Source organism: Mastomys coucha, unplaced genomic scaffold (genome assembly GCF_008632895.1).
Source record: "Mastomys coucha isolate ucsf_1 unplaced genomic scaffold, UCSF_Mcou_1 pScaffold7, whole genome shotgun sequence".
NCBI classification, from domain to species: domain Eukaryota; kingdom Metazoa; phylum Chordata; class Mammalia; order Rodentia; family Muridae; genus Mastomys; species Mastomys coucha.
The window spans coordinates 58002600-58015005 of record NW_022196913.1 but is presented as its reverse complement, the minus strand read 5'-3'; the positions used below and the strand labels follow the sequence as shown (position 1 = coordinate 58015005).

Genomic DNA, 12406 nt, shown 5'->3' with positions numbered 1-12406 from the left:
TGTGTCTCCCGGGGGCCACTGTAGTTTTGCCTCCAGGTAACTGCTTAAGAAGAAGCTGGAGAGAATAGTATGGGGAAGTGAGGCAAAACCCATGGGTTCCAACAGGAAACTCTTGACCTTTTCATTTCTCTTCCCAATATTATCTGTTAAAAGAAAATGATACACACGCACACACACACACACAGAGAGTTTCTAAAAATCCTCAGCAGTTACCTCGAAATGAGACCTCATATGTCAAGTTTTTGCCTGGAACACATTTTTTACAGAAGACCGAGAGAGAGAGAGAGAGAGAGAGAGAGAGAGAGAGAAGAGAGAGAGGAAGGTGCTTGTGACAGAAACTGTGAACTTTGTCTGTCCCTAAGGGGCCATGGAGGGTCGATGGAAGAACATTTGAATCAAGTGAGTCGGGAAGCAGAGACTGCTGCTAGGTGAATGCCCCAGAGGCTTTGGGGGTAATGAGATTTGGCCTTTCCATTCCAAACCAGATCTCAAGATTATTTTCTTGCCAGATTGTTTTTACGACACTTGAGTTTTCTTAACAATGAAAGTGCACGGTTGAGTTAGAGAATGTGAGGGAGACGAGAGGCTCAGCTATTTTTATGTGGGTCTCCTTTACAAGCTGCTGAAAGGGCCTGGTCTCACGTTGGAGATGGGGTGCGAATACTGCTATCTTGGTCCTCATAGTGCCTGGGAGAGTCTAGAAGCAGGCATCCTTTTTCCAAGAAAAGGGATTATTTTTGGCTGCAGCTCTGGTGCTAGGAAAAGAATTCAAGTTAAACTTGGGAACCTAACGTTTGGAACCAACGTCACACGGATAACAGCTAACAGCCGGAGCAAAGAGCTTGCTTTCCCAAGCCCCCATTTCCACACCGATAGTCAGATGGCGAGCTCTGGATCGTGGGATAGTGACCAATCGTGATGGCAAACTCAGGGCCGTGGGACAGTGACCAGGTTCCTCTGTACTTTCCTTCACTGCACGAGCCAGCAAAGAAGGCCTCATTGATATCAGTGTCCAAATTCTAACTGTATGCACACCACCTAGGATCCATATAAAAAGCATCCTAGAAAAATAAATCAAACTCGAAACTACCGGTGTCTTGTCCCGGAGTCATGAGAAAAGACGAACTCTGCCAGGCAATGCAGCAGCAAAGGAAGTTCGCTCCCACAGACTGTGACTCGGTGGATTAAAGATGATGATGATGATGATGATGATGATGATAAATTTAAATATAAAAGTAATGGAATGTTTGAGATTCAGAAAACGGGCTCGCAGGCACCCCCAGTGGCATTTCTGCCCACATAGCTTCTCTTCTGTCCGTGTGTGTGTGGCCTGCCTTTCTCCCTGGTAATGAGAAGCATACTTCGCATAAATAAATAAATAAATAAATAAATAAATAAATAAACAAACCAACCAGTGGGGGAGGAGCCCAGAAAGCAGAGAGCAGCAGTTTGTGCCTCTCCGTCCTCCTTTCTTCTTCCATTCTGTTTATAAACTTCCAAGGGACTCCCCTCTCGCTGGCATTGGTTTGGTGCTATTGATGTCAAGTCTAACTAAATATTATTATTTGAATTTCTATTTGCTTACTTGCTTGTTGACAGTATTATCAACTGACTCTGAGCTCCCCATCACCATGAGAGCTAAGTCCTCGGCCTCGTCCACCACAGCCAAGCACAGAGCTGGCTTCGCTGATGTCAACACACAACCAGATTGACTCTACCCTGTGTCCACACAGCACAGGAGCCTGGTAGGCTGCACAGCGGCCCTGGATTTGCATTGCAGAGCATCCCCTAGGTAACCGAGAGCCAGTCTCAGACACGGAGCCAGGTGGGGACAGGCAATCGATTCCCATCATGCTTTCTGCTCAAACAGCCAGCTGGTCCCTGCCAATGACTTCCGTGGAACATTTTCAAAACTTGTTACTTCCATTTGATGAGTGCCTACTGTGTGCCCAAACCAGTACCTACTGTGTGCCAGGAACCAGTTTTCAAAACTTGTTACTTCCATTTAATAAGTGCCTACTATGTGCCAAAACAGTGCCTACTGTGTGCCAGGAACAGACAGATACTTGTTCTCTATCATGTTGAACGCCTTGCCAGCAAGGCTTCCAAGTTAGTGTTAGTATGTCCTAAATGGGAGAACTCAGGACCAGAAAGGTCAGGTGACTTATTCAAGGTGGTCAGGTGACTTACTTGAGGTGGCACAAATCTTCCTTCAGTCTAACTCTGAAACCCTTGATAGTGATACCCAGATCAGACTTGATGAACTAGCAGATATGAACTCCTTCCTTCAAGAGCACTTCACGTTCAGTTTGAGCATGCTCCGTCGAAGCCATTTTGATGCTAAATCTTGAAAAAGAAACAGAAAGAAGAAAGCGAAATACTTCTTTTTTTTAGACTTCTTTTTAGTTTTTCATTTAATATATCATTTACTACCACTTAGTACATGAATGACTTTTAGAGTTACTGCTTATTTGTAAAATTAATAAACTAATTAAAAACAAATAAGCAAAAGGCAAAGGCTGGAAGATCTCTGTGAGTTTGAGGTCAGCCTAGTCTACCCAGTAAGTCCCAGGATAGCCTGGTCTACCCAGTAAGTCCCAGGATAGCCTAGTCTACCCAGTAAGTCCCAGGATAGCCTGGTCTACCCAGTAAGTCCCAGGATAGCCTGGTCTACCCAGTAAGTCCCAGGATAGCCTACTCTACCCAGTAAGTCCCAGGATAGCCTAGTCTACCCAGTAAGTCCCAGGATAGCCTACTCTACCCAGTAAGTCCCAGGATAGCCTAGTCTACCCAGTAAGTCCCAGGACTGCCTGGTCAACACAGTTAGTTCCAGGATAGCCTAGTCTACCCAGTAAGTCCCAGGACTGCCTGATCAACACAGTGAGTTCCAGGATAGCCTAGTCTACCCAGTAAGTCCCAGGACTACCTGGTCAACACAGTGAGTTCCAAGCCAGCCTGGCCCACACAGTGAGTTCCAGGATAGCCTGGTCCACACAGTGAGTTCCAGGATAGCCTGGTCCACACAGTGAGTTCCAGGATAGCCTGGTCAACACAGTGAGTTCCAGGATAGCCTGGTCAACACAGTGAGTTCCAGGATAGCCTGGTCAACACAGTGAGTTCCATGCCATCATGGTCAGTCTGTTGTTCAGTGGGAGAAAGATAGAGACCAAGAGACCAAGCAAGAGAGGAAAGGGTTAAGATTATGGAGAAAAGTTCTCGGACACCTGCAGGGCAGCTCACCACCATCTGCAACTCCAGTCTTAGGAGACCTGCCTGACAACCTTTGCTGGCCTCTGTGGGCACCAGTCATGGATGTAGTGCACAGACATACACACACACAAAACATCCATACACATAAAATAAACACAGCTTTTAAGATGAGTTGAACTTGACTGCAAGGCTCCATTTAAGATTTGCCCTGAGTGGCAGCACACCTGCCCTGTGTGTGTGTATGTGTGTGTGTGTGTGTGTGTGAGTGAGTGTGTGTGTATTTGTATATATGTGTGTATATGTATATATGTGTGCATGTATGTATATGTATATGTGTGTATTTGTGTATATATGTGTGCATATCGTTATATGTGTACATATATGTATATGTGCGTATGTCTGTATTTGTGTACGTATGTGTGCATATCTTTATATGTATGAATATGTATGTGTGTATTTATGTATGTATGCAGATGTATGTATGCATGTGTGTATATATGTGTGTGTGATTTGTGTATGTATGTGTGCATGTGCATGTGTGTGTATGGATATGTCTGTACTGTAGATGATTAATTGCTGAGACAGGGTCTCATTCTGCATGTCAGAACTTGCGGTGATTGTCATGTCACAGTACATGACTCCACAGTCCTGGGACTGCACGAGTAAGCCAGTCTGACATTGTCTCTACTTCTTCCTGACCTACTTCTTCTTTCCCCACTCTCCTGCATCTGTGTGCCCTGGCTTCTTCAGTGACCTCAGGAGCCTCCTCACGGCTCTGGCTTGTTTCCAATGTCTTCTGTAATGCCTCCTACCAGAGGGATATAATATGGGACTCTACTGATAACCCCTTGCCCAAAATCACCCCTGGCAGAATGAAAATAAAGCTATACGGATGAAGGTGGAACTTAGCTCAATGGCAGAGCACTCGCCAGTGTGTGGCGGGGTGATCGATCTCCACACTGGCAGAGCCTGGGGAGACCTGGAGGCTGTGATGGGGATGTGCAAAGGAATGGGGTTCTAAAACATAGCTGAGCAGGAGTGACTGCAGTCAAAAATATACACAATGGGCTCCCAACAACCTCAGCTTCAGGAGGGAAATATTCACACAGGTACTAAAAGGTTTTCCAAAAATATATTTACCCAGGCAAAAAAAAAAAAAAAAAAAAAAAAAAGAACAAAAAGTAATAATAATGTCCATCAATAAAGGAAAAACTAAATGATTTCGTTATATCCTTAACACAGACTAGAGAAGGAATGGATTGGATTTATACCAACAATCCTGATGCTATATCTAAGCTATGAAGTAAAGAAAAGCAAACGACATAGATCAAGAGTTGACAGATGCGCACACAGGCATCAGGAGTTCCCACCTTCCCATTTGCATCTGCAACTTTATGTTTGTTGGATAGAGGTGTGTGAGTGTGCACAGTAGAGCGTTCGCACTGTTATGGTTATGGGTGGAGGCGTGTGAGGACACACAGAGCATTCACATTGGTTATGGGTAGAGGCATGTGAGGATGTACAAGAGAGCATTCACACTGGTTACACTAGATGGCACAATGGGAGGAGGAATGCTTCCACTGTTTTGACTTTCCTGGTTATCATACATAAATGCCTGTTAGTTTTGAAATTCTGAAAGAAGAATTTAACAGAACATGATGGAAAGAAAAGGAAAGGGAAGGAAGACAAGTGAAGGAAAGAGAGAGGAAGGGGCAGAGAAGAGAGCAAGGGCGTCTGTTAGCATCAGGGCGTCTGTTAGCATCAGGGCGTCTGTTAGCATCAGGGCATCCACAGCCTGTGGCGATGCGTGGGCGAGTCTCACAGACCTGTTGCCAGGGCAACAGCTCCCATATTCCCAGAATCCACTGGGCTCACCTCCCACCTTTACCTGCAGCCACTACGTCAGAACACACACACACACACACACACACACACACACACACACACAACATTCCTCCATCTTGCTCTCCCTCCTCTCTTTCCCCGCTACTGCCCTCTCTCTCCCTCTCAATTAAATCTCTTACACGTGGAACTGTTTGGGCCTAGTGTGTGCTATGTCCTGACAAGACTGCCGTTCTAACTCACCAGCGTCTTTTACTGTTTCATTGTATCTCTTTAAGACCTTGTGGAGTTGCCCCTCCCCCCACTGTTGATACACTTACTTCCTCCACATTCTCTCCTTCTAAAAAGATTTCTTCGATTTAATGACACGGTTATTTATGTATATAGGTGTTTGCCTGAAGGTCTGTGTACCACGTGCACGAAATGCCTAGGGAGGCCAGAACAGGGGGTTGGGCCCTGTGGAACTGAAGTTACAGGTGGTTGTGAGCTTCAGAGCGCAGCGAACTAAACCCAGGTCAACTACCAGAGCAAGAGTGTTCCTAATCACCGAGCCGTCGCTCCAGCCCACCCTCCACATGCTGATACTCTGACACACAATCCGGTCATTTCGGTCATTTCATTGCTTACCCATTTTAAAATCCTTCCCTCTTTGTCAGGAGACCTAACTTCTCAACCAAGCAGCTGTCCAAGGCTCAGCGCGCCTGAGGAAGTCAGTCACCTCTTCCAAGCTCAATTCAAAGTTGAATGGGCAAGTGCTTCTTCCGGTTGGTTCCGCACACCCTGAAGCTTCTAGAACAGTATACTTTGTATCTCCGGGTGCTCCTCCACACTCCTGGAACCAGGCAGATCTCACCTGCAAGTTCTGGCTCTCTAGACTAGGGCCACCCATCTCAGAGGGATACTGAGAAGCCCGAATTCGGGATGTCTATGGAAAGCATTGCAAATTATTAACATTTGGCAACTTACTGAGATGGTTAAAGGAGCTCTTTTTGGGCCATTTCCGACTAGGAAAAAAGAATTTCTCAGATGGAGTTGGCGCTGGAGTGGCGCTTTTGACATCTCTTATGGAAAGTTTGACACATCTGGGTCTCCACTGGAGGGGAGGTTCACAGATGACTTTGTGCTTTGTGTGTGTGTGTGTGTGTGTGTGTGTGTGTGATACTGAAGATTGAACCTGTGGCCTGTGTGTGTGTATGTGTGTGTGTGTGATACTGAAGATAGAACCTGGAGCCTCATGCATGCTAAACACAGCTCTACCACTAAGCTGAACACACACACACCGCCTGAACTTCAGCAGATTCTCAAGAGGAGAGGCCATCTGGGTGGTACCCAGAATCCAGGCTTCACCGGGACAGCAGGCAGCCACCTGAGGACAGCAAGGAGGAAGAAGGGAGGTAAAGTTGAGGCCAGCCTGGGATGAGCAAGACAGTGTCACAAACCAAACAAACTGGGGGCTGGATAAGAGATGGGAGCAGACGAAATCAGAAAGAAAGAGAACGGAGCCCATCTGTCAATGCCGTCCTCTACTTAAGAAAAGGACAAAATCTGGAAACATCTTCCTGCCTTGCTTGGAACTGTCATGCGTCTTAGTTTTGCCTGTCTTCTGGAGGGTCCGTGACTGTTCTGTCTGCTGGGAAAGTGGTAATCGCACAGCTGCTCATTGAGGATGGGCTGGCTAGATGGAAGGAGAGTGGCCTCATGCCTTCTAACCCGAATTCCACTTTCAAAGAACCCTTCTCTTTTGCAATTGCTCCTTTGAGATGAATAAGCTTTGAGATAACTAGATCTGAGGAAAGCGAAGGAGAGCTTTGACCAGACTCCTCCACGGCTGTTTACTGATGATGCTAACAGCTCCACAGACCCAATTAAACACACGCCCTCTGTGGTCTGCTGTAACAATCCCTAACAACAACAGCAACAACAAAACAACAACAGCATCCACTATTATCTCTATTGAAAACTCTCCCTGAAAACCTGGGAGGTAGGGGCAGTCACCACCGTTTGGAGATAAGGGATCCAGAGCTCTGAGACAGGACAGAACTTGCCCAGGGCCATCCATCCAGGTAGAGGCATGGCAAGATTCCAACCAGACCTGCCCTCCTCCAATGCTATAAATCAGTATTACCACATTTCAGGCATCTGCACAACCATTCCCTTGTCTCAAGACAATCATATTTGTTGACCCTGTTATCCCAGGACCGACAGGGCTATTATTTAACTAATGTCTACCTTTCGATAAATTAGAATCTTAAACCCAGAAGCAAACTCAGGGAGTGAAAGGCAGGCCATCAGGTTTCTCTGAAAATGAGAGTGGGTGCAATGATGGTATTTTTCAGCCACACTCTGCATCCTTCTCTGTGTATAAGCATCCAAGTGCTCAGTCAAGTGATGTGTTAGTCTTCTGAATTCAGAGGAAGGGACCTTTTAGGCTGCCTTTGTTGTCACTGCTGAGATGTGACTTGGTCCAGGGAAGACCTGTGTGACAACTTGGGCAAAGTTTACTTGGGTTGCCCGAAGGCCCTGGGGCCTGTGAGCAGGCATGACCTCCATAAGCCTCTTACCACTGTCCGCATCAACAGTGTTAGTTCTACTTGCATCACGACTGATGGACCATACCTCCTTCCAGGTCACTCACTTGCTGACTCCTAAGACTTTTCTGTCTCACATGGGAGCCCAGCAACAGGCAAGAAGAGAAGATTAATTGTGCTCCTTATATTTTATACCTACAATCCCATTTCATCCTCCTAACCCCTGAAACAGGGATGATTACCCTCAGTTTCTGACTGGGAGAATGAGGCTGGCTAAGGGAGATGAGTGGACCTGCCTAGAGACATACAGCTACTACAGGATAAAACTGAGGCTTCATCCTTCCCAGGCCACTCCTCTGATCCCACCCTCTTAGAATCCTTAATCAGCTAGCTTTCAGACAAGACACGCAGGGAAGTGGGTTTTCTCTTCCTCTCCCTCTTCCTCGGCTCCCTCTCTCCTTTACCTTAGAAGCAACACAACACTCCTGGATTATAAACCTGGGCTTGACCTGTGACAGGAATAAGGGACCCAAAGAGAAGAATGACCTGTTCCAAGTCATCTAGCCAGTGAGCAGCACTTAGGAGTTCAAACCCTACTGTTTACCTGGGCCTACATCACCTTCCTAAATTCACTTGCTTAAAGCCACGAGCTGTGGCCGAGTGGTAAAGGAAAAAGGCATGACTTATATTAAGTTGCAATACACAATAGATATTGAATCTGTGAGTTATACTATCACTGTCACGAAGGCTTAACTATATTTCAAGTTTGGAAAGTTCATTAAGTTCTGAATCCTTTAAATATCCTTTGTATAGAATTCTGCCTAGTCTGGTCTCCCATTTAAACTGCAGTGACTCTTCTTTCTAGGTGAGGAAGGTCAGGGAAGGGTGGAGAGAGAACAGATTCCTGTACAAACACCATTGAAAAGAGAAATTACATGTATCTACAGTTTCCTATGAACAAAGTGAAGATAATATTAGCAAGTCCCTAATAGGGCTTTTGTGAGGTTTTGTGAATTAGTCTGCGTCTTGTGCTTACAACAGTGCCTGTCGAGACGGTAAATGTTTAGAAGGCGCCAGCTGATGCTATGAGGGGAAGCAGACCCTGAGGATGTCTGTTGTTGTTTTCTGAATATATTGGGGCATTTTAACTGACAGAACATGGGCTGGAGAGATGGCTTAGCAGGTAGAGGTGCTTATCATCAGGCCTGAAAACTTTCATTCAAGCCCAGGAGCATAGATGGTGGAAAGAGCTAACTAACTGCTGTGGTGCCCTGACCTGCACCATAGCACAGGTGCATGAACACACACACATGATAGACAGATGGTAGATAGATAGATAGATGGATAGATAGATAGATAATAGATAGATAGATAGACAGATAATAGATGGATAGATAGACAGATACTAGATGGATAGATGGATAGATAGTAGATGGATAGATAGATAATAGATAGATAGATAGATAGATAGATAGATAGATAGATAGATAGATAGATAGACAGACAGATAATAGATGGATAGATAGATAGACAGATAATAGATGGATAGATAGTAGATGGATAGATGATAAATGGATGGATGGATGGAGAGATAGATAGATAGATAGATGATAGATGGATGATAGGTGATAAATGAATGGATAGATGGATGAAGAGAGAGAGAGAAAGAGAAAGAGAGGGAGAGAAAGAGAAAGAGGGAGAGAGAGAGAGAGAGAGAGAGAGAGAGAGAGAGAGAGAGAGAGAGAGAGAGAGAGAAACACTATAGAAACACATTTTCCAGGCAGTGGTGGCACACGCCTTTAATCCCAGCACTTGGGAGGCAGAGGCAGGCAGATTTCTGAGTTCGAGGCCAGCCTGGTCTACAGAGTGAGTTCCAGCCAAGACTATACAGAAAAACCTTGTCTCGAAAAACCAACCAACCAAACAAAAACCAAAACCACATTTTCCTCTAGAAGACCTGGAGCCTAGAAAGAACATGAGCACAAAGCCCAGGGTCTCTGCATGCTTTAAGCCAAGGACAGAAGGCACGCTATGTGGAAACTAAGAAACAGAAGCCAGCTCCCATCTGGAGCCAGTCTCCTCTCAGGTCAAATGCCAGCTGGGCCACTCGCTGCTTAACCTTAGGCAGGTGACAGGCTCTCCTGCTACAAGATGAATAGCTCCTTACTGGGGAGCTATGATGATGATTAAGAGCCTAGAGACATTTTGGATCCAACAAAGATGATTGTTCCCTACTCCATCCATCACCATTTGCAGTTAGTTGTTGAAACACAACCGGGGAGACCAGCCCTCAGGACTCCAGCTTCATTCCAAGGTGAGAGCAAAGGTACCATTCATGTAGCAGACTCAATCTCCACCTGGATTTGCTGGTTCATTCAACATTTATTCATTATACTATATGTGTTAGGGACTCTTCTGTGATGGCTTCCCTGCTCATGATGTGTCTACCCTTTCCTCTGATCAGCTCTACTTGTGTTCAGGCCCAGGGAAGGTCCCCAAGGAGGAAAGAGGCAGGGCAACCCAGGTCCCACCTCCTTCCATGAACTCAGGGAAAGTGGCACTGAATTTTGGCAGCTAGAGTTATGAACTGGGGAAAGCAGATGAGGGGAGAAGGGGCTTGGTGTGAGATACCCTGGTCCTGGTGTGACCCTGGAGAGCCAGGGATGATTTTCTTGATGGGAAAGTGCTTTGGGAAAGTACAGGATCTCATGGTATATGAAGTTCAAGATGTGTAGTTTCTATAGATGGAACCCAGAGCCTCCTCGGCTGCTGAGCTGGCACCCCCATTCTATCCCCAAGATGTTTGGTTTCCCTATTAGGGAGACTAGGGGAGTCTTTCTACTCAAAGAGCTCTGAAGGCTAGCAGGTTTGGGACCAGATCCATGCCCCAACCCTTTCCCCTACAAATAACTAAAATATTTAGAATAATTGTTTCAAATATTCAGAATAATTGCTTCTGACCACCTTTATTCTTAGACTAGAACAAGGGATATAGGGCAGAGCAACTGGGATAGTTTGGTTTTGTTTTATTTTAAATAGGGTCTTGCTGGAACAATTAGACTGGTCTCGAACTCCAGAAGAGCCTCCTGCCTCAGCCTTCTGAGTGCTAGGGTTACAGATGTGGGCCACCATACCCACCTTTCTATTTTACTTAATTAAGAAGTGTAATTATGGGCTGGAGAGATGGCTTAGTACTTAAGAGCATTGTCTGCTCTTATAGAGGTCCTGAGTTCAATTCCCAGAAACCACATGGTGGTTCACAGCTATCCGTAATAGGATCTGATGCCCTCTTCTGATATGTCTGAAGATAGCTACAGTATACTCATATAAATAATTTTTTTAAAAAAAGAAGTATAATTATGATCATTAGAAAACTCCCTAAGCTTCTTTTTCTTCTGCATTGTTCTGATATAAAAGAACATGGATGCCACTGAATAAAATGTCTCTGATTACTACTTAGGTAGTAATCCATAGACTGGGGCTCCCTTTTCCTGAGGTCCCTTATTTAAGGTCCTCTCAGACTCACCCATTAAGCTGGGGTGGGGAAGTGGACACCATAAATTCTTCAGCGCTTTGAGCTATCCAGGAGCATCCTCCTCTGCCCATGCAGCAATGCTGCCTGGCGTTGAGATACCTATAGTCAGCCAGCCCCTAGTTGACATCTCTACCACTAGCTGGGAGAAAAGCCCTAATGAAGTCTTAGTTTTCTCCTTCACAGGGAGGGACAAGGACCCCCTACACCACAGGGTTGTTTGAGAAAAAAAGAAAGGAACTGACGTTCAATGACCCAAATGGAAAGCTCTACTGGGGGGAGGGGGGACTAAGGCGGAGCCTAGTAAGGATAGCAAACTAAAATACAACAAAGGCAATACAGTAGTCACCCTGGCTCTCTGTACATGGGTAGCCTGAAGAGGATGGGAGCAGAGACTTGTGTGGGATGCTCTCTAAGTGCCTCCTAAATAGTTCAGGTGGCTTCTCATGGCTACAACCACACAATGTCCTAGAACCATTTCCCAGGTGTTTTCTTTGTTGGTTTGTTTGTTGCTTTCAGTTCGTTCCTTTGAGCTCCCGTCCAATGGAGACATGGACTGGGGTGCTGTCGGAAACCGTGCTCAGGGGCTGGGAGACACTGTCTGCTCTTTCTAACCTACTTCGCTTTCCTTCCATTCTCATGTCTCACTAGACAGACTGGTGAATCTCTGAACGGGGTAGGTACCTATTACCAGGGGCTCAAGAGTCTTCCACTTCGGCACTCAAGACCTCCCATCCCCATCAACGTATCTAGATGTGTACCTTGCCAAGAGCTGTGGAGAGGTTAAGACGTGACGTGGGAGATAGCCACTGCAGGTGACAACTACCCATCCTGCGGCAAAGGTTATGCCTGCTCTGAAAGAAGAAACTGAGGAGGCAGTGGATTCAAAAGCAAGGGGCTCTGCCTGAGAACGGGTCTACAAAGGCTCAGAACCGGCGCTCATTCCCCCTTGGCCACTGTCACATTTGAGCCAGGAGCTAAGTGAAGACTCCAAGAACTGGCCATTCTCCCTCCAGGCTCCAGGCCTGGCAGAGGTGCAACTTGCTTGTGAATCTCACTCATCAAACCTTTGTTCCTGGGCCTCTTTCAGGGGTCCAGGGTGGGATTGAGCTCTCAGGCCCCTCTCTTTTCGGCCCCTCAACTTCCACTGTTAGGAAGCCAACAAAACTCGCCTCTCTGGAGGCCTTCAATAACCTAGGTAGGGCTGCAGCCAAAACCCTTCCCTTCCAGCCCCCTGTTAAGCATCATAAACATGTGAACAGGCCTAAGGAAATACTACCCTGACCACGAGTAT

The 12406-nt window shown here is 46.0% G+C and overlaps 1 long non-coding RNA gene across 1 annotated transcript in view; it reads right to left on the bottom strand.

The window, feature by feature from the left end:
• Positions 1 to 382: 382 nt before the first annotated feature.
• Positions 383 to 12406, bottom strand: part of LOC116082454 — a 26290-nt gene continuing 14266 nt past the window's right edge. Inside the window, exons 3-4 of the long non-coding RNA XR_004115316.1 lie at positions 2191 to 2346; positions 383 to 1342 (exon numbers count right to left, since the gene is read on the bottom strand). This is a non-coding gene — a long non-coding RNA (uncharacterized LOC116082454). The remainder of the gene's footprint in view (positions 1343 to 2190; positions 2347 to 12406) is intronic.